Raw genomic sequence first — 25,567 nt, 5'->3', positions numbered from 1 at the left:
ATCTTAAACTTTTGTAAGATTTTTTTTTAATTTTTCAATATTTAGTTTTTTATGAAAATGATGAAAAATTTCGAAAATTTGAATTTTTTGAAACTTTGAATTTTTTTGAAAATTTTGTTTTTTTTTTTTAATTTTTAAAATTCGAAAATTTTCTGTAAATGCTTTTTTTGCACATCATCTACTTAAGGGGTTAGGGGTACTTGGAGGCACGAAAAAATGAGGATTTTCAGTATTTTTTTTTGTCATTAAACGCTGTTTTTTTACAAAAATATTAATACGGCATAATTATACAATGTTTTGACTTGAAGTAACAAAAATTTCAGAAAAATAAAATAAATATTCCCAAAGTTATAGCTGTTTTTGTTGACCCTGTTTCAGAAAACGGTCCTGGCGGTGACCAGCATGACTCCTTAGAGATTCATCTAAAATCAATCAAATAAAAACTAGTGGGGTGGGTGGCATCGTGCCTTAAGGCAAATTGCTGGAACTTCCCGTACCGTAACGAAATGTTCGAGGAATATTGAATGTTTTTCAAATAGATTATTATAAATATTGTAACATTGTCTAATATTTATAAGAATTATATAAACTGAATTGCAGAGTTGAAATTATTTGTTTAAAGTATATTAGAACTATAGTCAGAATTAAAAATAAAATCTGAATTATTTTCGATATACAAAAAATTAAAAAAAAAAAAAATAAAAAAAAGGTACAAAATTTTTTTTTCCAAAATCAATTATTTTGTTAAGACAAGCAGAAAGTTCTTTGAATCAATTGAATCGGACGCTTAATTCTCTCAAAAACTGCCATTTTTTGTACATTTAGTTCTGTATCTCCGAAATGGCTGGGCCTGCCTTTGCGAAAAACTAATAACCCCTTCTCCCAATCATTACTAATTGAATGTTTTTTAGATCATTCAAATCGGATGCTCCGTTCTCTCAAAAACTCGATTTCTATTTTCTGCACTCTTTGCTCCTTTTCTCCGTAACTGCTGGACTTGCCTTTGCCAAAAACTAATCAGCTCTTCTCCTTATCAATAGGAATCGAATGTTTTTTAAATTATTCAAATCGGTTAATCCGTACGCCCGAAAACGTGGGCGAAAATTTGTATCCATACATACATACACACACACACACACACACACATCCATTTTTTCTGAGGTATGCCAAAACGTTCAGAAACCTTCAAAACGTCGAGAAATGTAAAAATTTTCAATTCCGATTTTCGGCCCATTACAATAACTTACCCTACGGGAAGTTAAAAATAGTTTTATAAATAGATAATCCTGGGCCTGATCGAAGGTTTTCTTTTTTTTGCAAAAATTAACAAAATGGCAGCATCAGAAAAAAAGTCTAGATTTTCGGGTAAAAAATCAACAGTTAGTTGGTCTTAAAAAATTTAAATTTTTGAAAAACTAAAAATCCTTCGATCAGGCCCGAGTTTGTTATGTATTCTAAAAGCTGTATCAATTTCATTAAAATTTACCAAGCGATTGAGTTACAGTGGTCACCGGTTCAAAAAACATAGTTTTGAGAAAAACGCGTTTAAAGTTTCACAATGGATTTCCGTACAGAAATTCGAATTATTGAATTACTTAAACCGAGTCATCTATTTCTGGGCCATATAATAGTTCATCAGTCATTGTGCAAATTTCCAAAATTTCCATTTGCTGTTGCCTACGAAGCATTCTGGCCTCTCGGAATGTTCTCGTTGGCGCGCTGATCTGCCACTTTCACACGCGCAGCATCCAATTTTTCAGCATACCAATGGGAATTACACCCACAATTAGGACCTAGGGTATCCATAATCAATATTAATGATTATGTATATGTATTCAGCAATTTGTACGATAGTTGGAACTAGTATTCACGGTTTTTAGGCATATTTTTTACACTAGTTGGTTGGAGCTTTAAGTTTTTTCTGATTATGGATTCAATCTTGAACTACAGATCTTGAAAGTAAATTATCATTGCTGAGATCATCGAAAATCGGATTAAAAGCTTTCAAAACATCATGAGGTGAGGCAGAATAATCTTGAGTATAAGTATCGAGTTTTCCACTTGCGTCAACGCGCTGGTAAGAGTCCAATAACTCAAAAAGTAATCATCGGATCAACTTGAAATTTTCAGAGAGCATTTTCAAGATATTACACTTAATGAAAATGTAAAAAAATAAAAATCGATTTTTCAAAAATTCCAAGTATCTCTAACCCCTTAAACAAAATGTTTTTTGAATTAATCTAATCGGATAATCCGTTCTCTCAGAAACTGCATAACCGTTTTTACACCCTCCATACTTCCGAAACGGCAAAATTGCCTTTAGCAAAAACGCCTCGCGATCGAGTACGAACCAAATGATTTTTAATCATACAAATCGGTTATTCGATACTGTCGAAAATGTCGAGGACATTTGCTTGGACCATATAAAAAGACTTGAAATTAAAAGTCTTGGTACGGAACCCAAAAAAAATTATACAAAATGGGTACACATTATTAAAATGTCTATAAAATATCTGATAATATACATATGTCCAATAAACATTTTTGACCGCCAAATGACATTTTTTTAACTTGTTTTTATTGAGAGTCCATAACCGCTAGACATGCCTTCCCAAAAATTTTACCAGTTGTTCATTTTGTCAATACAAGTAAAATGTTTTTTGAATTATTCAAATCGGTTGATCGGCGTTTCCGAAATCGTCGATGAAAAATTGTATCCACACACACACACGCACGCACACACACATACATCAATTTTTTCTAAGGTATGCCAAAATATTCAGAAACCTTTGAAACGTAAAGATATATAAAAATTTTCATATTCGATTTTTTGCGATTACTATAACTTGTGGAAAATATTTTCTAACAAAACATTGCACATTTATTACAATAGGTAACAAATGTATATAACTTTGTAACTCCCGATATACATTACACTAAGTTAACATTTGTTATATAACTTTGCAATTTCAGAATACTTTGCGCGTACATTACATTTAGTTAACATTTGTTATATAACTTTGTAATTTCAAAATACATTGCGCGTACATTACATTTAGTTAACATTTGTTATATAACTTTGCAATTTCAAAATACATTGCGCGTACATTACATTTAGTTAACATTTGTTATAATAACTTTGTAACATAAAAAGTTATATTGCGGCAACAAGTAGTGTTTACTGCGTATATATATATATATATATATATATATATATATATATATATACAGTGGCGTCGGAACCGTGTGGGCTGGGTGTACTTTAAAATATAAGATTTTTCTTATAACATTACATTTTTCATACAAAATTTGGGATAGGAGTTGTGCGTGAGGGTTTTTTAAATTAAATCTAAGCTGGAGGTCATTTGTTAAGCCCCCAATACAATGTAATGCCTAAAAGAGTACAATCAGTTGCATATATAGTAGAATCATCCAAGACCAAAGGGAGAAGCTACAATACGAGTACAACAGTTTGGGTAAATTTCTCTTATGTTTGCCCAAAAGTTATACAAGTTTGTATCCTTTATATCACTATTCCATTCTCCAGCAAACGAGTTTTGGTTTTTGATTACCAAATTTTTGGTAAATCCTAGTTAGATAATGGTACAAAAGTTTTTACTAGCCGACTGTAATCGATGGCGTTTATATAAAAAGGATATGTCCGTATTTGCGGAAACTATTTCTCATGTGTGTCTTGATTTAGTACCTCACCAGTGGCGTCGGAACCAAATTTTTGATGGGTGGGCTCGTTTTTTTTTTTTTTAGATAGGCAGCCAGTGGTCTCGTTTTTTTTTTTTTAGATATATTAGCCCATATAATTTTTTGAAATTGATGGGTGGGCTGAGCCCACAGATAAAAAGACAAATGAGAAAAATGACTATCTAAAACCAAAACTATTGGTTTTTGAATATTATCTTTTTTTAAGCATGAATTGAAAACATTTCTAATAAATTCATAAAAGTTTCTCTTTGTCACTGAGAATGTATTTTTATATATAGATAAAAGACCTGAAAAAACGCATCATCGATCAGCTGTAAGCAAGGTCTCTAAAATGTTATTTTTGAAGAATATGTGTATGTATTATTGCATGCAATACACAAAACCTTTACAAAATTTTGTCAAAAGTTAAAAAAGGACGAGAATTTTATTGTCGCTTAAAATCTTTGTGTTGCCGACTATCGATTCCACTATTATTGCAAACATATGTGTAAAAATATAGTGTTTGCGTGAAACGTGAAAGTTATTAGTTTGAACGTTGATTTCAAACGTTACTGTATAATTAAATATGTACGAATATAAGAAGTAATATAAAAAATTAAACTAGTGGTGGATGGCATCGTGCCATAAGGTCGATTTCAAATATATTATTACAAATACTGTAATTTTCATTATTTTTGCTATCTTGTTATATCTGAGCAAATCAAATGTAAATCATGAAAGTCAAATTATCTCCAGAAAGAACATTAACAATCGTTATTTCATTTCGAATTCAATTTAAAAAAAAAAATAGTTGCCTTATTTACAAGGAATTGAAAAAGTGCTCCCGTATAGTCACAGTCTAAACGCATTTGCAAACTAGTGGGGCGCATGGCATCGTGCCTTAAGGCAAATTGCTGGAACTTCCCGTACCAAAAATTATTTTTTTTTAATAAGATTAACATTTTTGAAAAAAAAATACTCTGAAAAAATAGATTTTTGAGAAACTATAAATTTTTGACAAAAACTGACTTTTTGTTGAAAAATTTATTTCTAAATATTTTGGAAATTTTGAACTTTTTTTCAAAGCAATTCTACTGCTTTAAATGCATAGAGACTAAATATCGAAGCGCGTAAGCGCCGCGTCGCCGTCTAACGGATAAACATTGGTACGGAACTAATAGGAATGTAAACAAAATTTATACTTATTGGTAAAATCTCTATAAAACATCTTATAATTTGATGTGCATATGTCTAATGTCTAATGATTATTGTTGACCGCCAAATGGTATTTTTTTTAGTTTTTTTACTAGATCTCCGAAACCGCTAGACCTATTTTCATGAAAATTTGATAAGTGTTCATCTTGTACGCACACACACACATACATCAATTTTCTCCAAGGTATGCCAACATATTCAGAAACCTTTGAAACGTAAAGATAAATAAAAATTTTCATCTTCGATTTTTTTGCGATTACTATATCTTACCCTACGCAAAGTTAATTATAAATAAATCAATTTATCATCTCCAGAACATTAACAATCGTTATTTCATTTCGAATCAAATTTCAAAAAAAAAATAGTTGCCAAATTTACACAAAATTGAAAAAGTGCTCCCGCATAGTCACAGTCTAAACGCATTTGCAAATAATTCTGTGCGACTTTTTCACTTATACTGTGCTTAGCTTGGCGGCATTTTCACATTTTTCAATGATTTTCACAAAATTGGAAAAGTGCTCCAGTACATAAACAGTCTTAACGCACATTTGTAACATACATAAAAACATTTGTACCAGAGTGGCGCTTAGACTGTGCTTAGCCTGGGTGATTTTTTGAATTTTTAATCCAAAATTACAAAAAAATTTTTTTGAAAAAAAAATCGAAACAAAAATTTTTTTTTTCCAAAATCAATTATTTTGTTGAAACAAGCAAAAAGTTCTTTGAATCATTTAAATCGGACGCTTAGTTCTCTCAAAAACTGCGATTTTTTTAACATTTTGCTCTGTATCTCCGAAACCGCTGGGCCTACCTTTGCCAAAAACTAATCAGCACATCTCCCTATCAATAGGAATCGAATGTTTTTTAAACCATTCAAATCGGTTGATCCGTTCTCTCAAAAACTCGCTTTCTATTTTCTGCACTCTTTGCTCCATATCTCCGTAACGGCTGGACCTGCCTTTGCCAAAAACTAATCAGCACATCTCCCTATCGATAGGAATCGAATGTTTTTTAAACCATTGAAATCGGTTGATCCGTGCGCCCGAAAACGTGGACGAAAAAACGCGGACATACAAAACACACACACACACACACACACACATCCATTTTTTCTGAAGTATGCCAAAATGTTCAGAAACCTTCAAAACGTCGAGAAATGTAAAAATTTTTGATTTCGATTTTTGGACGATTACTATAACTTACCCTACGGGAAGTTAATAATTCTGTACGACATCTTTACTTATACTGTGCTTAGCTTGGCGGCATTTTCACATTTTTCAATAGTTTTCACAAAATTGGAAAGGTGCTCCAGTAAATAAACAGTCTAAACGCAATTGGGCAAACATTTGTAACAGAGTGGCGCTTAGACTATGCTTATCCTGCAAAATTACAAATATATTTTTGGAAAAAAAATCAGAAACAAATTTTTTTTCTGGAAGCAATTTTTGTTGAAACAAGCAGAAAGTTCTTTGAATCATTTAAATCAGACGCTTAGTTCTCTCAAAAACTGCCATTTTTTTGTACATTTAGCTCTTGATCTGCCTTTGTCAAAAATTAATCACCACTTCTCCCCGTTATTACGAATTGAATGTTTTTTGGATCATTCAAAAGCGATGCTCCGATCTCTCAAAAACTTGTTTTCTATTTCCTGAACTTTTTGCTCCGTATCTCCGGAACGGCTGGACCTGCCTTTGCCAAAAACTAATCAGCACATCTCCCTATCAATAGGAATCGAATGTTTTTGAACCATTCAAATCGGTTGATCCATACGCCTGAAAACGTGGACGAGAAAATGCGGACGTACAAAACACACACACAAACACACACAGATCCATTTTTTCTGAGGTATGCCAAAATGTTCAGAAACCTTCAAAACGTCGAGAAATGCAAAAAATTTCATTTTCGATTTTCGGCCATTACTATAACTACACTACGGGAAGTTAATTAAATATAAAAGTTTGAGATTCATAATATAAAAGTATGCTGCGAATCGATTAGAATATTTTCAAAATGAATTGTATACATTTATTTATACATATTTATTAATTTATGTATTATCTATTTAACTTTATACATTTTTAACTTCCCGTAGGGCAAGTTATAGTAATCGCAAAAAATTAGAAAATGAAAATTTTTATATATCTATATGTTTCAAAACCTTCTAAACATTTTGACATACCTTAGAAAAAATGGATGTATGCATGTGTGTGTGTGTTTTTTTATAGAGGTGCGAAAAAAAATTTTCATGAGACACCGCCATCGTTGGTACTCCGCTGTCCTCTGTCCGCTGTCCATCCTACAGCAGACAATGACGGACGGCAGTGTGGAGATTTTTACCCACTAAAAAAAACACTCCTCTTCCCTCTCTCCACAGATGGTATCGTGAGGACTGGATTGGAACCGCGTTAGCATTACATCAATCCAGCCCGTGCTGCGTCTTGCGACGCCTGCTTTCGACTACTGGTCCCTTTCTCCGGTTTTATCCTTCAAAAGATGCTGTGCATAAGCTGCTACAGCTGACCAGTTTTCTTCTTGTTTTATCATGTAGGTCACAAAACTTGGGGGGGGGGATCAGCCTGGTGCCTATAATGTGCTCGGCGTTGTTACGATAGTCCTTCCACCGAGCACATTCAAAGAACGTGTGCTCAGCGTCGTCGATTTTATCTGGACAGTATTTGCACATTGGCGTGCTATGCAAGCCCATCTTAAAAAGATAGGCATTAAACTGTCCATGTCCTGTCAGTAGCTGGGTCAGAAAGAAATCTGTGTCCCCATATTGTCGAGAGAGCCAGACGCTAATTTCCGGAATCAGACGCTATTTTTCGTCTATCTGCCCGTCTCTCCTGACGACCACGGATTTTGCGACTCTTGTAAAGTTTCTTTTTTTATTCTTGACCTTGTTTCTTTGGAGTTGTCGCCACCTATTTTAGCGTCGTAAAATTTTACTCTCTCGAATGCTAGCAAGTCAATTGGTATGACTTCTGCTATTACTATTACAGCTGCTTCAGAGACCGTGCGATAGGCACAGGTAACTCTTAGAGCTCCTCGTCTTTGCACTGACGCTATTTTGCGCCGATATGTTTTGCTCCGTATAGCAGCACAGAATGGGCTACCTCAAGCAGGACTCGTCGTTTTCAGGTTCGTGGTCCCAAGCAGTCAGCCAGTATCCTTGATAAGTTGGATACTGTCTTGCTAGCTTTTATGCATGCATTATCGACATGTTCACGGAAGGATAACTTCTCATATATCATTACTCCCAGGTAGCGCAAGGCCCTTGTCGACGTCAAAGTTGTCTCTCCTATGTCTACAGCGAATGGTTTTGGAAACCATTTTTGTCGGGTCAAGACAACCATCTCCGTTTTCTGTTTGGCGAGTTTTAGGTGGTGTTTCTCAAGACAGGTCTATATGTATCGACGGTCTCTCGAACGAGTAGTTTAGCCTCCTTAGTGGTGTCCACTACGATTGTAGCTGCAACGTCATCCGCAAAGCGCGTGAGTTCCACCTGCTTCGGCGAGGGGATATCCAGGAGCTCGTCGTAGACAGCGTTCCACAGATCGGCTCCTAAGATTGAGCCTTGAGGTACACCAGCTGTAATCTCGTGTTCTTGATGACCTTCCGTCGTTTCCACTATCAACTTTCTCTCATCAAGGTAGTCGTCTATTAGTCCTAGATTCTCTGGCTTCACGTCAAAATTATGCTCTAGGGCGTTTAAAATATCCTCCCAATTCGCACTGTTAAAGGCGTTTTTTACATCGAATGTGAGGAGAAGTCACATTTTACGAGCTTTAAAACTACCACGCCATGTTTCTCTTGCTGTTTCCGTTGATCATTGCAAATCTCCTTCCACAATCCGGCTTTAGCTGATTTTATGGCTTTATTTAGGGTCTTTTTGCCTGTTTGTTCTCGTTTGTATACAAATCTTGGTAGGGAGAGCGTTTTGCAGCTCTTGTGGCGCGGCAACGTAGTGCGTGGCATCTTTTCCGCAGTTCTGCTATCTCTGATGACCACCAATATGCTGGACTGTGTACACCCTGTTTTTCGTGGTCGTGGCATAGCGGCGTTACGTGAGGTGATAATAGCATTCATAGTTCTAAGGACTGTTTCTTCCGTCTCTCTGCGGATACTTAGTGTTGGATAAACTTGAAGAGTAGATGCGTTTTGCTCGAGAGCTGTTCGCAACGCTTTAGGGTCAAGCTTCTTAGCATTCCACCTCCGTTTGTAAGAGACGCATAGTCGAGTCGGACCAGATCCAATACTAAATGTCACAAGCTGATGATCACTGCCACTATACTCTTCAGATACAGTCCAGTCTGCAATCATGTTCGCTGTCCTTGGAGTCACCAATGTTATGTCGAGGATAGATTCCTGATATCCTGGTCTTCTAAAAGTTGTAATACTCCCAATATTTAGCACACTAAGGTCCAATATTGCAGCAAAGTCTGCCACTTCATTTCATCTGGTGTCCGAGTATTCGGCGCCCTATTCAGCAGATTTTGCGTTGAAATCACCAGCTACGCTTGCCGAGAGTGTCTTCTAGGCTTGCCATTTTCTGGCGAAATACGCTAATCCCATCATTTGGTGAAAGGTAGACGCTCACACAGTAGGTCGTGGGAGTCTTGATCCAGACGAAACCCTCGCCGCTTCCGTTGTCATTGACGGTGATTTTCTTCGAGTTTGTGATCCATATTGCCGCCGTGCCATATTTATCTGCGAACCATGATTTATCCTGAATATTCATATATTGCTGGCAGATAAGGCAGATATCGATCTTATCTTCAAAGATACGTTGGCGCAGTAGATTTTGCGTCAAGGCACATCTATTCAGATTACCTTGTACAAATCGTGTCATTACTGTTCTCTCGTGGCTTCGGCAAGTGCTACACGGAATGCCTTACAGGTACCAGATCCAGCAACATGGCTCCCGCTGTTCTGGTCCTCTTTGTCTACTGTACGTAGAAAGCACTTTGGCTTTTCCGTGCAGTCTACAGACTTGTGATTTTCCCCGCCGCATTTGTAGCGATACTTACTTCTGTTTGGTCCCCCGCATTTATGCGTTTGGTGTCCGAAACCGAGGCATCTAAAGCAGCGGGCTACTTTAACAACTGGGCGAATGCGACAGGTGACCCACCCAATTCTTATGCGAGCCCTATTTAGGGCTTAGGTTGCATTAGCCTCATTTATCTCACAAAAGGCCGCTCGTTGTCCTCTTGATATTACTTTGGTCAAGTTCACTTGTCGAATTTCCAGTTTTGTCGTAAGTCCCGATTGAATGCGTTGCGGACATCGTTTTCGGTAGAGACACCATCAAGGTCAAAATCTCTATCGTCGTCAGCGGTGTCAGTGTTTTCACCGTTCCTATGTTTTCAGTTGCTGCGCTTATCACGTCTGCAAAGGCTGCACTATCTCCATATCTTGTCTGTTTGATGGACTTTATATCCACGCCAGTCTCTGTCGGGTTTACTTTTTCCTTGATCTTCTTAAGAATATCAGCGTACGTTCGTCCTTCAGCTGGTTGAACCAGAACAGCCTTGGTTCTATGTTTGTTCCGAGTTTTCCTATGAGTTTCTGTGCTTAGCACTATCATTTGATTCGATTTTTTCGGTTTCCGGTTTCTCGGTTTCCTTCAAGGTTACTTTCGGATCCCGTGCCCCTTTCTTTTTTGAACTTCGTCGAGCCACCTCCGTCCAGTTATTTTCTACAGCCGATTTTTTGGGCGGATGTGTTTCCGGGTCAGAGGCGGGGCTAAGTGACGATAGCAGCCTTTGGTTTGTGCTTTGCTCCTGGGTCTTAGGGGTTGGTGTCTGATTTACACCCGGCTGAATAGTTGTCTCGGGAGAGGTCTGTATAGTTTCTGTGCTAATCGACCTGATTAGCTCCTTTATTCTGCTGTGAACATTGTTCTTATCTTTGACATACTCTGCTAGCTCGTCAATTTTGGAGCCAAGTCGCTCCATCGGCGTTTAACGACATCTAGGCGATGGTGCAAAGTTTACTCTGTCTCGGTGAAAATTACCAGGAACCTTGTTGCCTCTTTTACTATAGCGGCTTTGGCCGCATCCTGCTCGACGTCCATAAATACGTCACTTGTCGACGTCGACGTCTATTTAAATGGTCCTCCAGAGCAAAAGGTCGTCTCCGAAAGCGGTGCCTTGGGAAGTGGAGGGGTGGTCACTCTTACAGCTACCTCCATTGCTGTAAGAGCTTGTGACCATTGGAGCGGGAAAAAAAACATCCACTCCGGCCGTGCACCTTCTTCCTTCATTGGCATCCTCTTGCTCCCGTGGGTGCGGCACGTTGATGCCGGGAGTTTCCACGCACGGTGCGCTATATGGATCACCCACACATCTCTTTCGAGCAGTGTCTCCTCATCCGCTTCCTTACGTGAACCTAGGTCGGATGTTGTAACCAACCCTTCTAGCCAAAAGGGGAGTTTTTGATTTGTTACTCCTCAGCTCCGATGCCAAATTTGGTCCTGGAAGGCTATTTTGACAAATTTTGTACTTTGAAAACTTCAGTCAAGTATTATGCAAATGCTTTGCACTTTTTAGCATAACTTTTTGCGTTTTGTAAGTTAAAAAATATTTATTAAATGATTTACCATTAGATTTGTAGCATTATAAAGTGTTATATAGTTATTTACTTGTTTTGCTTAATAAATTTATGAACGTTTTGCATTAATAGAATTTATTATAATTCCTATTTAAGTATTAAAAAATATGTTGATAATAAATATGTTGCCATATTTGTTCCTTCCAATTCAAATAAGTAAAATAGCCCGCAATAATGATGTTACAATAGATGAAATTGTAACAAGCGCAAACGATAGTGTTCAAATCCCTTCATAATTCAGCGATTTACAACCTTTTTTTCCTTGCGCCCCCCTTTTGAAAGAAAAAAATATTGCGCCCCTCCTAATTTTTTTAACAATTTAATTTAAATATACTTAATTGAAATTATGATTTATTCAATCTCGTACCAAATAATGCACAATATACATACATACAAAAATAAACATACAAAAATATACATACTAAAATATACATACAAACATAACTATTGATTATAAGAAAAAATAATTTTAAATTTAATAAAACAAATGATATAATATTTCACGCAACATTAAAAAATTAATGCGACGGTTGAGCTTGTTTTTTAGCACAAATTATCTCAAACCGCCATTTACATACCATTACATATATACCATTTTCAATACTACTCGCCGTAGCTTTGCCTTCAATTGCCTTACAGAATAACAACTCTTCTCAAATATCATTTTCCATAACATATCTTATATATGTTATTAAGTGTGCATCCTTAGCAACATCGGTAGCATCATCTACTTGCAACGCGAAAGAAGATAATTTATTTTTTTCTATCAACTGATCGCAAAGATCATCAGATATATCTGATATTCGTCTTCCCACCGTATTATGTGCCAGCGGAATGCTTTTAATTTGATCAGCATATGATTCACCAAACATCGTAACTATTATGTCAATAGCTGCTGGTAGTACTAAAGTTTTAAAATTTTTAGCATTCAATATATGAAACTTTGTATGACGAATCTAATTTTCTTTGGAAAAATTCTTTTGTTTTGCCAACATGATCGGCGTGCACTTTTTCCAGATGTCGTGTTAATTTATTTGGTTTCATGCTATCTGAGGCCAAAGTATTCATACACAGCAAACACATTGGCCGTTCTTGACCATTAATGATCTTATACGTAAATCCCAATGATAAGTACATTGGATCATATTTTCTATGTTTAGTTTTACTATTTTGTGAAGTACATTTCCATTATTTTCACCACCCTCTTCTTCTGCTTCATTAAATTTTCTTTTCAACCCAGTCACGTATTTATCCATTACAAACGGTTTTTATAACAAATCAAAGAAAATCACTTTTTCACTACTTTTCACAATAATTCCTGGCTAATAATGTGCTAAAACTAAAGCTATAAATTTTAACTCAATAATAATTTAGAAATGATTTTTTCTATATATCAACGCGTGTATTTCCAGCACAACTAATGAACTAATTCGATTTATAGATAATAGAATAAAAAGGAAGCTTTTGTTTATTTACTTTAGTTAGTCTCGAGTAAGCACGTGAATATTCGATATGATCCGAGTGCTTATCTTTTGTTTATAGGCCTACAGCTCACTCGGCTACAAACGCAAAAACGAAATATTTTGAATGCACCAAAAGTATAGTATATTCATGCTATTACATTTGTCCTGATAAAATTGCAGCGAAAATTGTAGATTACTTGCATGTAATCAAGCAAGGGGTCCACGCGCCCCACAGGTTGTAAATCGCTGTCATAATTTATTCGAAGGTTAATTTTTTCGCTAACGAATATATATCAAAATAATTTACTCGACATAAGCAGTTAGTCATATTTTTGATTAAACAGTATAAAAAATCGTAAAAACCAATAACGCCGTACAGAAGAATGGTATACTGCGCTAAAAAATTTAGATTTTGTGGTGAAAATCACGGCAAATCTTTGATAAAGTTATTATTATTGTGCGTTGAACTTACACTGAATTTACAAAAAAAATGCAAACTTAATACCGCAATCCCAAAAGCTAGAGCTCTTGTAGCACATTTTAAACATAGTGCGAAATCGTCATGTATTCTGCAAGAATTGCAAAATCAAATCAACTTAGATTACTAAGAAAATATATTTAAAAAATATTGACGGTTAAAGATGCGCTATGCGCAGCAATACACTTTGCAATTTTAGAATATTGTGTGAAGATTCTACAGCCATTGAAAATTGTGACTAAAACATTGTCAGGTGAATTTTATCTCACCTTATGCAGCGTTATAATTATAAATCAGGTGGTAATTAAAAACTGTAAATAAAAGAACACCAACATCTATTGCTGAAAAGAATTTGCAACAAATGTTGTTGAGGAGTATATTTGGTTATTTAGAAATTGATCATATCATAACAAAAGTGTAAATTTTTGACGTCAGATTTAAAAAAAGCCTTTGGATTAGAGAATTCTTCTAAGGCAATTCTTTTAGTTTTAGATGAGTAAAAGAAATCACTACGGCAGAACGTATTGAACCATCATCAGTACTATAACATAGATGAAACGTGGGAAAATTTTGACATGCGTGTGGTTCAGAGACTTCAAAAATCCTTAAAAACTCGCTCACGTGATTAATGGACGCCCCCTAATAAGTCTGTTAAATATTATCTCAGAGTTTTGAAGCATGATGAATTGTATGTTGCTGAACCATACAAGAGTAATATACAAACATGTTCGGGTGTAATATATTACAAGTTTAATAACAATTATAATATTGAATTTCTACATTATTTTATAGAATTGAATTTTAAACACTTAACTCTTATAAAAGAGTCATAAATATGAAAATTATTGATTATATTACATTAATGAATACATTGATAAAAAATTGTTACAAAATTACATGCAAATTACTGAAATTGTATACTCGTAGTATTCATAACCATCATAGTTCAATATATCAGGCTGATCTGTGTATAGTGATGAAGATGTAAAACGGCGTTTGTCGACATAGGCGAGCTCATTTGAGTTGCATTAGAGAAATGCTTCCTTATCTTCACGCGTCAGGACATTTTTATTGCTCTAAATCTGCGCAGATATATCTACAAGACCTGATGCAAATAAACAACTATTTAGAGAGTTGTTCATAAAATTTTAAAAGGATTTTTCACGGTTAGACGTTCTAATAAATTTAATTGTGGAACTTCGACGGATATGGTGATTAAGCAATCAATGATAAAGTCTATAATGAAGACAGATGGAGGTGTTTCTCAGGTAAGAAGTACACAAAGAAGTGTCAGTAAATAGGTGTTTGGAATGCATACAACAAATACGGTGTGCGAAAGAGATTAAAAATTTTCGTGTTTAAATTGATACAACACACCAGCACGTGAATGCAAGCAATTCTCATGTAAAGTGTGATTTTCGTGTAAAACTAATAGTGATTTTATCCTTTTCCTGTAATTCAAAAAATTATGTCCATAGCTAGCGGAGTGATCGACAATAACACAATTAATTGTTATAATGCTCGTGAAGAGGAACTTGCTTCTATAACCAAAATGACTAGCCAAACATTTAATAATATTGAATTAAAACGCGCTAATATAGTACTATTTTTTTCAAGTATGAGTAGCAAAGTACACAATGAAAAAATACCTATAGATCCTACATTTTTATTTCAACGCATGAGCATCCCGTTTCGTCTTCGACCTCTGAAAAGTTAATACGTCTCTTCAATTTCTTTTCTATTATAATTCCAAGCTATTCTATTACTTCCTAAGAAATATTACTATACCTGGCGCATTTAATTCTACTTTGCTGTGAACTCACTTGAACCGAAAATTACTATTACCTGTCGATATCATTCTCGATTCAGCAGTTGAACCGATAACAACTCTCGGCAAACAATAAATTGGTCTCGGATTTATTCAAGTGAAATAACATTTGTGAATAGTTTAGTGCACAGTGAAATAAAATAAGTGTAACTAGTTTTAACATAAGTACAATTCATTAAATTATGTTCCCCATTAATGGGGAACACACAAATTTATCAATCCCTATTGCGGAAGCGTATCGCACATTAAATGATACTGAATATGATCCAGAAAATGTGAACATGGCAGTACTTCCAGCAATCAACCCACGCACAATCAACCAAACCAATCAACGTTACAACAAAACATTCCTAACGCTATTAATAATGCTCCGATGACAACTACAGAAAACGATCACGAAATAGACCAGGACCAAATTCCATGGCAAACTCCATCACACACTAAAAGACGTAAAACTAAGGATATAAACCAACCTGTTTTAAAACTACAAAACAGATTTAATCCGTTGTTAAATCAACAAAATCAAGATAAAACACAAACATTATCAACTCGACCCCCACTCATTTTTGTTCATAACGTGAATAATTTCAAATTAATGAATAATGCAATCAAAGAAGCTTTTCCTCCAAACAAATTGTACACAAAAATTCTGCCGGACGAAACTGTAAAAATACATTGCTCTGATTCTGCTACTTTTCGACAAATGGTCACATTACTGAAAGATGCAAATGTAGAACACCATACCTATCAATTAAAAGAAGATCGCGCATTTAGAGTAGTAGTTCGATACCTATACCATGCAACCACAACAGAAGAAATCACAACCGTATTTAGTGAATACGGTCACAAGGTAAGAAATGTTCTGAATCTGCGTAACCCACACACAAAACAGCCGCGTAATATGTTCTTCATAGACTTTGAACCAGCACCTAACAACAAAGACATTTACAAAGTGGACAAATTCCAAAATAGCATAATTAAAATTGAACCGCCAAATGTCCGTAAACGCATCGTCCAATGTGGACGTTGCCAACAATTGAATCATACAAAACGGTACTGCAACCGGATGTTCACATGTTCAAAGATTGTCCTCTAGATGAAGATACGGTTCCGACCTGCGCCGTGTGTAATACTGTAGGCCACACGTCTAAATATAAAGGCTGTAAACAAATATGGATCGACGTCAGTTAATAATAACAACAACAATCTAACTACACCAACCAGCCATATCAATAATCAAATATTGCTACCTGGTTCGGTGAGTTGGGTGACCCTAGAAGAGTATCTTTAAAACGAAGCTACGCCGACACAATCAAAACAAACAAACCGGTTTTTGCACAACATGCTAGTTTTTCACGGGTAATCAAACAACAAGAGGCTTCGAACACAAATCAGGTAGAAATGCTATTATCGCAGTTTTTTTTTTTTTTTTTTTTTTTTTTCTTTATTTCATCAATAATAACAATCAGAGTCAAAATGACTCTATGAGTTACAGAGCTGATATACAAAAATAATATATAATAAATTAAAATAAAAAGTAAACAGAAAAATAATAATAATTACAACTCATAACATAATTAAAACTAAAGGTAAAATTATAATATAAACTAAATAATCCGTGAAACTGTTCCAATGAGCAGCTCAATATGTTATGTTAAGTCGAATGGTATTTTTCGCTTCAACCTTCTACTAGACGGAGTCATAAGTAGAGGTGCTATAAGTTGATTTGGATGGTTTTCAAGCTTGGAGTGATGGAATAAACTTCTGCTGCTAATTACATCCTTAGTAAAAGGAACATTGAGGTCGTCGTGGATGATTTTATTGCTTACATACCAAGGTGCGTTGGTGATCTGCCTTAGGATTTTGGATTGCATCCGTTGCATTAAAACAATATTGGACATGCTGGCGCAACCCCAAAGCTCTATACCATATGTCCAGATGGGCTTTATTACAGATTTATAAATCAATAGCTTGTTGTCAAGCGATAGGATTGATTTGCGCCTCATTAGCCAATTCAGGTCTGCAATCTTCTGTTTGATTTGTTTAATTTTTGCCATAATGTGGGTTTTCCATGTTAGTTTTCGATCTAAGTATATTCCCAGATATTTTACATTTTCAGCTGGTGGAATTTTCTGGCAATTAAAGTAAACTTCAGGACAGGTTACTTTGTTTAAAGAAAATGTAATATGGCAAGATTTGCTCTCATTAATAACAATGCGCCATTTTTTCGTCCATCGCTCGACAGCATATAAATGTACCTGGAGCTTGATAGATGCAACCATTGGGTTGATATCTGAGGAAAGTATTGCAATGTCATCAGCAAATGTAGCAATTGATGTAGTTGGCAATGAAGGAAAATCGCTAGTAAATAGTAAATAAAGGAACGGACCCAGCACACTTCCTTGTGGAACGCCGGCACTTATCGGAAAAGAATTAGAAGTTTCACAGTTAACCCTGACTTTGAATGTTCTGTCTGTTAGGTATGACTTAAGAATTTCATAGTAGGATGACGGAAGGGTATATTTTATTTTTAAAAGTAATCCCTCATGCCACACTTTGTCAAATGCCTGCCTTACATCCAGAAACACGGCTGAACAGTATTCCTTGGCTTCGAAAGAGTTATTAATAATATTAACAAGTCTGTGACACTGTTGAGTTGTCGAATGTTGCTTGCGGAAGCCAAATTGATGGTCTGGAATATTATTTGATTCTGATAATATATCTTGAAGTAAAAGTTTTTCGAAAATTTTTGAGGTAATAGGTAAAAGGCTTATGGGCCTATAAGATGAAACCAAATATGGATCCTTTCCAGTCTTCGGAATCATTTTAACTATAGAGGTTTTAAAGGATTTAGGCCAAAATTCCAGTCTTAATATAGCATTATATATATATGTTAAACAAATAATACCTTTTTTAGGCAATTCTTTCAACATTCTCGACGAAATTAAGTCGATTCCTGGAGATTTTTTGTTTTTAAGTTTAGAAATTTCACCGACAACCCTTCTCAGAGAGAAGAATTTTTTATTATTTCTAACAGGAATCGTTCGATAAACCATGTCACAATCAGGAATTTGATTATCAGAAGGTAAATTAGGCTGAAACACAGAGGATAAATACTTGGCAAAAACTTCAGTTTTATCCTTATCACTTCGTGACCAAGTCGAGTCGTTGTCGGCATCCCAACGAATTGGCGGGTTTCGCACACATGGTTTGAGTCGGTTTTTCACTGGTTTCCAAATCGAATTATCGAAGCGGTTAAGGCTCGCTACATAGTTAGTGAAATTAATATTGCTCATTTCTTTCAATCTATTCTTCAGCTTATTACTGATGTTGTTAAAGTAGGTTTTATCTGAAGGTAAATGGCTGTTATGCCATTTTCTTCTTGCTCTCCGTTTTTCAGCGATAAGCTTTTTGATTTCTAAGGAAGTAGATTGTCGATTGGATTGCACAGGTTTAGGCGTAGAGGATGAAGCAGCTTCAGTCAAAATGTTGTTGAAGTTTTCGATAGCTGTATTAACGTCAGTTTGCGTTTTCAATCTCATTTGCAAATTGATTTTGTCCTCAACTTTTTTGCGATACATATCCCAATTAGTTTTCGCAGTGTGAAGGCATGGTGCTCGAGAAGTATTTATTATAGATGAGCAGATGCTGGCAATTACAGGAGTATGGTCGGATGAAAGGTCAAAATTAGTTTCAATTTCAGTGTAATTTGTATTGATGCCATGAGAAATAAAGAAATCCAGTAGATCTGGTTTCTTTTTGGGATCTGAGGGCCAGTAAGTTGGAGTACCCGTCGACAGCGTTACATAGCTATATTGGGAAATTACACTGTATAATTGTCTGCCCTTGGGATTAGTCAATCTTGAGCCCCAGAGAGGGTGCTTGCTATTGAAATCACCTCCCACTATGAACCTGGGTCCTAAAGAAGAGAAGAAATCATAGAATTGAAAGCTGGTAATCGCATGGCGTGGAGGGCAATATACCGCAGATAGTATGATGTTACATGTAGCGAGTTTGACTTGGATTGATGTAGCTTGTAAGAAATCCTTGCTATATTTGGGAACCTCGTGGTGTGTTAAGTTGTATTTAATAAGTATAGCTGAACCTCCATGAGCAGAGCCATCTGGATGCGGAGTGTGGTAGATGTTATAGTAGGGTATGTACATATTGGAGTAATTAGTAAAGTGGGTTTCACTTACTAACAACACGTCAATTTTGTTTTCTTCCAGAAAAATAATTAGTTCGTTCCTATGTTGTAGTAGGCCATTTGCATTCCAAGCACATATTCTAATGAATCTAGCCATTGATACTAGTTTCTTTTATTGATTAGTGTTGATAGCATGTTAATTATCATACTATTCTGTTGCATTAGTTGGTTGAACATTGCTTTAAATTCCACTAAAAATTGAGAGATAGCCGAATTTTGATTTTCTGAATTATTAACTGGGTTATGAGATTTTATAGCTTGCGCATACGATAAGTGCTCGGTGTTGGTGAGTCTGCCAAAGCGAGACCTGTCTGCGTAGCTTTGAGAAGCGGTAGGCTTGTTTTGATTGACAGAAAATTTACTGTTAATTCTATTTTTAGAATTAACTATCTGTTGATAAATGACACAACCTTTGTAATTAGCTGGATGGGATTGAAAACAGTTTGCACAGACTGCTGGAGATTCGCGCGACTTGGAACAAATTGAAGTGGGATGATCATCACCGCATTTTACACAAATAAACGGTCTATTACAGTAGGATTTTGTATGGCCGAATAATTGGCAGCTACTACATTGGGAAATTCCTGAATTATTAATCGGTGGATGAAAATGAATTATTTGATTCAATATCTTGTTTATTTTGAAAATTTCAGTATTATTTTTATCGGGTTCCAGGTCAACGTAAAACATATCAAGTGGGTTTTTATTTCTGTGATGCAACACGTTAGTGATATTTCTAACTCTATGACCCTTGGATTCAATTTCCTGCTTTAATTCGTTGATATCGGTTTTGTAGTGGATGTACTTTAGTACAACACGATATGCTCTTTCCGATTTGATTTGGTATGTATGAAATACGATATCTCGAGTTCGAAGAAATTTAACAAAATTACGGTAATCTTCAACAGATTGAACGTTAAATTTGGTAACTTTATCTGGTAAAGTTTTAATCGTAAAATTATTATTTGTTAACACAGATTTCAGATCGTCTAACATTCCTTTGAAATCGTCAACTCCGTAAATAAAAACGGGAGGCGGCAATGCTTTTTTAACTGAAGCAGAGGTTTCAGTAACAGGTACTGGTTCTTTATTAGTAAGGACACTAAATCGATTACCTAATGCTATCGAATTATCAGTTTGAATATTCAAACGTCTTCTTTTAACGCCGGCAATCGGGACAATTTGCCATTTGTTTTTATTAGAATTGTTAGTATCTGCTTCAACTTCCATAACGCTAGTTGACGGTATGGGAGCATTAGTTGTTATGTTTGTTGACGGTATGGGAGCATTAGATATTATGTTTGTTGACGGTATCGGAGCATTAGTTATTATGTCTGTTGATGAACAAGTTGAATTAGCAGACTGATTACGTAGATGTTCTGTAATAAATTCTGAACTGGTATGTGAATCGTCGGCAATTACATTTGCCGACTCCACAATTAAGTTATTCATTGCGAACCCCAAAGGGGTCCACAATTAAATTGTTATACAATGTGACACTCTTTGTATTAGACACTATTTAGTATTTGTTCAATAAATATTACAATCACTTTATTATAAAAGTCCGTATGAACAATGTGTTTACATTAGTTTTAATACACTGAAATGTACCCTTGCGGGTACATTCGATTATTTTGATTTATAACACTTGGGTATTATGATTCAACTGATAACAATACCTTTTACAATAACGCACGGATTATACCTGCACCTGATAAGGTACGAAGTGCACTGCACGGTAGCTCGAAGCGAACTGAAGAATTGCCTTAATCGGAAAATTCTTCTAGCAATTTTGTTTTGTGAATACCATTATCGCAGTTCTTATCGGAATTCAAATCCATGTTTCAACAAATGATGCAACAAAATAATATGTTTATGAACATGTTATCTACACTTATAACAAAATTAAATAAAAATGGCTAAATTTCTTAGAATAGCAATATGGAACGCCAATGGGCTTCTCGCACACAAAAATGAAGTAATTATATTTTTGTCAATAAATAAAATAGACACTTTACTAAATATTCCCATTTCACTATTCCTTTTTACACCGTTTACCAGACTCCACACCCAAACGGAAAGCCACAGGGTGGCACAGCCGTTATTATTAAAAATAATATTCCGCATTATGAAATGGACCAATTCAACAGAGATTATATTCAAGCGACTTCTGTAAAAGTTCAAACTTTGCCATATGAGTTGACTATCTCCGCTGTGTATTGCCCTCCAAGACATAATATCAAAAGGGAGCAGTTTCAAGAATTGTTTAACACTTTGGGGCTCAAATTTTTAGCAGGAGGCGACTATAATAGTAAACACCCAAATTGAGGATCTAGTATTTCTAATCCAAAAGGAAAAGAACTTAATTTTGTAACTCAACATAACAATTTTGTTACAATATCCACAGGTACTCCTTCCTATTGGCCTAGTGATCCGGCGAGAATACCTGACTTACTCGATTTTTTCATTTCGGGCGGCATTGATAATAAATGCATCGAAGTCAAAGTCAAATTACGATCTATGCTCGGACCACTCTCCAGTCATTGCATCTGTGAGTTCAAATTTAAAACAAACACAAACAAGTTACAAACTTCATAATTACAAAACGGACTGGGTGTTATACAAGAATATTATTAAGGACCAAATATACTTAAAAATGCCTCTAAAATGCCCAAGCGATATAGACGGCGCATTAAACGACTTTCAACAAATTTTGAAGAATGCAGTCAAGGATTGTACTCCGCAAAATTTCGTCACCAATAAAGGACCCTACATAACGCTAGAGATTAGGAAACTAATAGCTGAGAAACGTAGGATTAGGAAAAGATGGCAAACCACTCACTCGCCACAGGATAAGACTCTACTAAATAGAATGAATAACTTATTGAGAACTAAAATTAGTGAAATGAACAATAATAACTTCACTAACTATGTTTCTAGATTGAATAGATTTGATAACAGCTTATGGAAGCCACTATCTAATAGAAGAAGACCTGCAACTAAACACCCTCCAATAAGATTAAATGCCTCCGACTCTTGGGCAAGAAGTGACTCTGAAAAAGCAAACCTGTTTGCTAATTATCTATCATCTGTCTTTTCGGTTAATGATATCAAGTCAAATTTTAATATTCCTAATTCTGAAAACACTACCTCAGACCTTAACAAAACTAGATTCTTCACCGTGAAAAGTGTTTATAATGAAATTAAACGTCTTAAAAATAAAAAAGCTGTGGGTATAGATTCAATTTCAAGCATAATGCTTAAAGAACTCCCCAGAGAAGGATTTATTTTACTTACCTACATCTTTAACGCAATTCTTAGACTCAATTACTGGCCGATATTATTCAAAACCTCTACGGTAAAAATGATCCCAAAGGTAGGAAAAGATCCGAACAAAGTCAATTCTTATAGACCAATAAGTCTGCTTCCAATAACATCTAAAATATTCGAAAGACTTCTGCTAGCAAACATCGCAAGGACTACTAACCTAATTCCTGATCACCAATTTGGCTTTCACAGCGGACACACAACTACGCAACAGTGTCATCGAATAGTAGACACCATTAATAAAGCTTTTGAAGGCAGTAAATACTCTTCTGCTGCTTTCTTAGACGTAAGCCAAGTTTTTGATAAAGTTTGGCATGAAGGCCTTCTATACAAAATTGGAAATCTATTGCCAGCATACAAGATTTTCTTTGAATCTTACCTTACTCGGAGAAAATTTCAAGTCAAAGTTGGCGATACTTTAGCTGAGCAAAAAGTAATGAAAGCAGGAGCTCCCCAGGGCAGTGTTTTGGGACCATTTCTTTACCTAATTTATACCAATGACTTCCCCACATTGAGAAACACTACCTGCTGCACGTTCGCGGACGATATTGCTGTTTTGGCAGTTGCACAAGATCCAACCGATGCATCTTTTAAACTGCAATATCACCTTGATAAAATAAATGATTGGTCCAAAAACTGGAAAATAAAAATTAATCAAACAAAATCACAACATATAACATTCACGCTCAGGAAACAAAGCTGCCCAAGAGTAACGCTTGACGGTGACGATATTCCCCAAAACAACGTGATTAAGTACCTAGGTCTGCACTTAGATTCCAAGCTCACCTGGAGATGCCATATAAACAATAAAATACAACAATTAAAACTAAAAATGCAACAGCTAAATTGGCTTTTAGGCAGAAAGTCAAAACTTTCACTGTATAACAAAATCTTAATCTACAATGCAGTGCTGAAACCGGTGTGGACCTACCGCATAGAGCTGTGGGGATGCGCTAGCAAATCACATATGGCCAAAATGCAGAGAATGCAAAATAAAATTCTCAGAACTCTAGTCGACGCTCCATGGTTTGTAAGTAATCATATTCTTCATCAAGACCTAAAAATACCATATATTAAAGACGTCACCAAGGATAAAGTCTGCACGCATCTTAACAAAATAGCAACACATAGCAATAAATTACTGAAGCCACTTGTGGAAGAAAACACAAACCGAAGACTGAAAAGAAAATGGCCTGCCGATCTGACCATGTAATCTCTGCCTGACTCTCTTCACTTAGGATTAACTCAATGGAGGCAATCCTAACGTACTTCTTTTTTCCTAATTTGCTTATAATTATATTTTTGTTTTCATTTATAATTTTTATTTTTGTATCTTTATTATTTGTTTATTTTAATTATTTTATTTAATTTTTATTTTGTGTATACATCACACATTAGCTTATAGAATCTGTATTCTGATTGCTAATTATAAATAAATAAATAATAAAAAAAAAAAAAAAACTGTCGATATCAAGTTTTTACCTGTGCCATATCTAGTCAAGATGGTCAATGGTCTTTAGATAAAACTGTTTTTGATGATGCCCTTAATTTGGACAGTACCATTGTTTGCGCCGAGTATTTGTGTGTTTGGAATGATCAAACCCGATGCTGGGTTCTCCAGGGCGGTTGCTGGTATTTCAGATCTCGTTGCGAATTTTAGTGCTCGTGATCGTGTTGTTTTGGCTGAGACGAATGACAATACGAAATCTAATTATGCTATTTGAGATGCATTATAAATAGCCCATCATTCCTGTAGCAAAACAAAAGTTTGTATTGTTAGAATTACTTATCGATATGGCAATCATCCTCTGAATTCTAGAATGGTTCGTGACAAATTCAATAATTTTAGGATCTTTAATATCAATAGGTACGTCAACAGAACTGATTACATCAAACAAGGCCTTCATTTTTTTTCTAGTGCCAAACAGCAGCTTTGTCGTATTCACACAAGAGATATGCTACCTCTGACGAATTCCAAAAACTCCCGATCCTTTCGCGCTTAATGCTGATGACTTAAATTTCTTTATTCTCTGTCAGAATATTCAAAATCTACCCCAATAAATTAAACAAACTTGTTATAACGACCGATGCTATACGTACTGTACACAAATAACATTCCAACTTCAAGTACCATCTTTATAGAAAAATTTCTTGAGAAAGGCAATTGCCCTTCAAGCAGTTATAATGAAAAAGACATTCATTCCCGAAGCTACTGCCATCGAATACCTGGGATTGTATATTGACGAGAAATTAAATTGGATGCCGCACATCAATAAAAAAGCAAAGCAAATAGAAAACAAAATTAAATCCTTATGCTGGCTCATAGGTTGCAGTTCTAAGTAGTGGTCAAAAAACAAAATTCTTATCTCCAAACCTATCATAAAATCTATTTGGACATATGGGATTAAGCTATAGGGTTGTGTGCGAGCAAAACACGGATTTTCATTATACAGAAGAAACAGTCTTAAGCATTGGGAACGGGGGTTAATGTACCCATGGTATATTTCAAATAGAATTATAAACAACAACCTCAAAATGGCAACTGTACAGAAAGTAGTCTAAAGAAGAAGTGCTTTTCATTTTCTTTACGATTTTAAAAAGTACGACGACGACGATGATCTAAATTTATTAAGGTTTGTGGAAGTTAAAAGAAATAAGGGTTATCTTGGTAAGTAAAATGCAATCTCTTACTAAATTATTTTGTAATATTTTTAACTATTAATAAATCAATCACTATAATA

This window comes from Ctenocephalides felis, unplaced genomic scaffold, assembly GCF_003426905.1.
Source record: "Ctenocephalides felis isolate EL2017-DRISC unplaced genomic scaffold, ASM342690v1 CF-g0.4_SCAFFOLD_01492, whole genome shotgun sequence".
NCBI lineage: Eukaryota > Metazoa > Arthropoda > Insecta > Siphonaptera > Pulicidae > Ctenocephalides > Ctenocephalides felis.
The sequence above is the reverse complement of the archived record's forward strand: the minus strand, read 5'-3'. Positions refer to the sequence as shown.